Genomic DNA, 4,943 nt, shown 5'->3' on the forward strand with positions numbered 1-4,943 from the left:
GCTTGAGAGCCAGCGTTAGGTGGGGAAGGCGGGAAGCATAGTCTGAGCAGTCCCCTTCAAGGTAATGGAGAGTCAAAGGTTGAGGAAGGGGAGCAGCCCTTTCTACATGACTGAAATGAAACACCTAAGGTTTAAAAAAAAAAAAAAAAAAGCAGTATACAGAACAAAATGGATAGGGAATATGGCAGGGATCAAAAAGACAGCATTAAAAAAAAAAGACAATACATTACATAAAAATGGACCTGGAGAAATTAGGAATCAGTGAGTATTTACATTTAACTCTAAAAATCTTAATAGTATAGATTCTGAACTGATTCTTATAATATGCACTATGCAAACATATTATCATACATATATATTAATCTACCCTAGCTCCTAAACTTTAGTAACACGGTGTTGCAGGATTGCAAAATATATCTATTTATTATTGGGTAAATGTTAAGCAAATATGTGTTGGTTCAAATTGCACATTCAATGCTAGTGAATAACCCTCCCCAAGGGCTTTAGGTTGCAAGAGCCGAAAACATCCATTATTTTCTATTCTTTTGAGGGCAATGAGAAAAGGATATTAGCAGCCCTGTCCAATAGAACTTTTTGTGATGATGGAAATGTTCTCTACCTGCACTGTAGAATATGGTAGCCACTAGTCACATGAGGCTGTTGAGTAATTGAAATGTGGCTAGTGTGACTAAGGGCCTGAATTTTTTTTTTTTTTTTTTTTTTTTGGGCCACACAGTGCGCCTTGTGGATTCTTAGTTCCCCGACTAGTGATCAAACCCGGGCCCTTGGCAGTGAAAGTGCAGAGTCCTAACCACTGGACCGCCAGGGAATTCCCCTTAATTTTTAACTTAATCCATTTTAACGAATTTGAACTTGAATTTAAATAGCTACACGCAATTGGCATCTACCATGCTAGACAACCACGTATAAAGAATCATGCCAGAGCATAAAAACCATAACCACTTTCTCTGCAAACTTGTAAGCATGTTCAAACGCTGCCTCTTGCTCCACTACTTGTGTTTACCAGATCATAAAGAAGACAAATCTAAAAAATACTCCAGTTAATTTCATATAGAATAACGACACAGACTTCCCATGTGAAATCCACACTCTTTGAAAGGCCACAGACTCTCTCACTTTTATAAACAGTCCCTAAGAAAAAGCAATCACAATGGGCAGCAGCTTTTGTGTTTATAAATCCCAGTCCTTAGGAGAGAGGGAAGAGTGCCCTTTTAAAGCCCAGATTGCTTTACAGACTTCCAATTGTGCCACCCAGTGGCAGTATGCTTGGTTGAATTTCTGACTCCAACAGGATCCTTTCTAACCAGGGAAGAATCCTGCCTGGTCAGGATACTAAGCAGTGCCAGCTAAGATGGCAGAATGATGATGGCATGGGTGATCTACCCTTCCATTCACACCATAATGGAATGTCACATTTATGCCCCATTTATTTCCATCTTAAGTCAATCAATCTTTGTTTTGTAGCCTTTCTTAAGAAGAAGTACAAAATAGCAGTGATTCAAGAAGATTCTCTCTGAACTCCCTCAGCCTGAAGTATTTCTATTACAAGAAAATTTATTTCCCACTGGACAGCTACATGCAAAAGAATGAAACTGGACCACTTTCTTACACCTACACCTTATACAAAAATAAACTCAAAATGGATTAAAGACTTAAATGTAAGGACCTGAAACTATAAAGCTCCTAGCAGATAACATAGGCAGTAATCTCCTCCATATCAGTCTTAGCAATATATATATATTTTTGGATAGGTATTCTCAGGCAAGGGCCACAAAAGCAAAAATAAACAATTGAGAATACATCAAACCTGAAAGCTTTTGCACAATGAAGGAAACCACCAACTAAAGGAAAAGGCAGCCTACTGAGTAGAAGATATTTGCAAATGATATATCCAGTAAGGGGTTGATATTCAAAATATATTTTTAAAAACTCATACAACTTAAAATCAAAAAAACCAATCTGATTTAAAAAATGGGCAGAGGACCTGAATAGATATTTTTCCAAAGAAAAGATACAGATGGCCAACAGGCACATGAAAAGGTGCTCAACATCACTAATCATCAGGCAAATACAAATCAAAACAATGAGATACCACATCACAGCTGTCAGAATGGCTATTATCAAAAAGAAAACACATAACAAGTGTTGACAAGGATTTGGAGAAAAGGGAACCCTTGTACACTGTTGGTGGGAATGTATCAATAATTTGGTGCAGCTACTATGGAAAACAGTATGGAGGTTCCTTAAAAACCTAAAAATAGAACTACCACACAATTCAGCAATTCCAGTTCTGGGCATTTATCTGAAGAAAACAAAAACACTAATTAGAAAAGATATATGTATTTCTATGTTCATTGCAGCATTATTTACAATAACCAAGATACTGAAACAACCTAAGTGTCCATCCATAGATGAATGAATAAAGAAGATATTATATATATATATATATATATATATATATATATACACACACACACATATATATATGTACACACAATGGAATATTACTCAGCCATTAAAAAAGAATGAAATCTTGCCATTTGGGCAACATGGACAGACCTGGAGGGTATTATTCTAAGAGAAATAAGTCAGACGGAGAAAACCAAATACCGTATGATTTCACTTGCATGTGGAATCGAAAAAACAAAAACAAACAAACAAATAAAATAAATCAGAAACAGACTCATAGATACAAAGAACAAACTGGTGGTTTCCAGAGGGCAGGGGATGGGGGGGGAACAGACAAAATAGGTGAAAGGCATTAAAAGGTACAAACTTCCAGCTATAAAATAAATCATGGAGATGGAATGTACATATAGGGAATATAGTCAATAATATTGTAACAACTTTGTATGGTGACAGATGATAACTGGTCTTATTGTTGTAATCATTTCATAACATATAAAACTATCAAATCACTATGTTGTACCCCTGAAACTAATATAATATTGTATGTTAATTATAACTCAATTTAAAAAGACATTTATTTCCCACTCATCAAATTTTATATGAAGATATTGGATGGGTCTTTGTCTTTGATTAAGAATTTTTAAAAATACAACACTTAGTGAGCCAGAAACATTTGCTAATATCTTTTTCTGAGGGTTTGAAAACAGTTCAACATAAAATTAAATGCAGATGTATAATTTGAGAGTTCGTGAATCATCGGCTTATGTATTCATGCATTTATAATTACACCAAACTTAAGTATTCTCTAAAAGCCATGTTAATTTCTGGCTATTGTATAGAAATACAACTGATTTCTGTGTCTTAATTTTGTATCCTGCAACTTTACCGAATTCATTGATGACCTCTAGTAGTTTTCTGGTGGTGTCTTTAGGATTTTCTATGTATAGTATCATGTCATCTGCAAAGTGACAATTTTACCTTTTCCTTTCCAATTTGGATTTCTTTTATTTATTTTTCTTCTCTGATTACTGTGGCTAGGACTTCCAAAACTATGTTGAATACAAGTGGTGAGAGTGGGTTCCTGATCTTAGAGGAAATGCTTTCAACTTTTCACTGTTGAGTACAATGTTACCTGTGGGTTTGTCATATATGGCCTTTATTATGTTGAGGTATGTTCCCTCTGTGCCCGCTTTCTGGAGAGCTTTTATCGTAAATGAATGTTGAATTTTATCAAAAGCTCTTCCTACAACTATTGAGATGATCATATGGTTTTTATTCTTTGTTAATATGGTATATCACATTGATTGATTTGCATATATTGAAGAATCCTTGCATCCCTGGGATAATCCCACTTGATCATGGTATATGATCCTTTTAATATATTGTTGGATTCGATTTGCTAGTATTTGTTGAGGATTTTTGCGTCTATGCTCATCAGTGATACTGGCTTGTAATTTTCTTATTTTGTGATATCTTTGTCTGTTTTTGGTATCAGGGTGATGCTGTCCTCATGTGGCTATTGTAGTTTATCCTCTGGTAAAGAATTTGAATGGCATTCTGGTATTGCATTTTACTTAGAATACACTGTTACAGAATTGTGTATAGGATCAGTTGTTTTTTTTCAATTCAGAATTTCCCCAAAATGGGAAAAAACGCTCAATATGAAATACAGGTTAAGTTCTCTATAGATGTAGATTCCAAGAAGCAGATGTCTAAGGAGCAGAAATTTAGAGTAACTGAAAATAATCAGCACCGTGCAGCATTCACTGTCATTGTAAGGTAGGCAGATGGCATAACTCAAGAGGGCCTGAGTCTGTACTAAGTTTAGCAGAGAATTTTGCTGGCGCTCAACATCTCACAAAATGTAACTCCAGGGGACATTTTAAAGTGACTGCAAATCTTCCCTGGAATAAATGCAGACCAAGGGTGAGCATAAACATAAGAAAATAACATGAATTAACATTGGCCCAGTTGGCATGGGTTGACACTTTTGCTGGCAGTTTTAACAGAAAGATAAAGACTGGCTAAACACAGGAAGTCTTAAAAAACTTCCAGTGTGGAGAGGAAAGTGCTGCATTTGTATTCTCAGATTCGCACTGAATAAGTAAGGTAAAGGCTTTTGTTACCTCCTAAGGATTTCTGATTCCTCCTCAGAAGGGATCTGCTTCAGATTCTTCAGTGTCTCCCAGGATCTGTTTTCAGGATGCAGCGGGAACTTGGCAAATTTGTTTTTTGACACTAGGAATCAATTCTTGGATGGCTCCACCACTTGTTGTCTGTGTGACGTTTGGCAGGCCACCTATACTCTAAGCAGATCTGAAGCTTTCATCAGATTATCTAAGTAGTTTATGACTCTAAAGAAGGTACAAACTATCATACGAGGTTCTTTGGATGCTGGGACAACGCTGGGGAAGTAGAAGAGGGAGATTCTGCCAAATGTGAGGCTACATGCCAATTTGGAGCTTAGGTAAAGATGCTCTATAACAAGAAACAAGAATTGAGGAGGTGGATTC

This window comes from Balaenoptera acutorostrata, chromosome 7 (genome assembly GCF_949987535.1).
Source record: "Balaenoptera acutorostrata chromosome 7, mBalAcu1.1, whole genome shotgun sequence".
Taxonomy (NCBI): Eukaryota; Metazoa; Chordata; class Mammalia; order Artiodactyla; family Balaenopteridae; genus Balaenoptera; species Balaenoptera acutorostrata.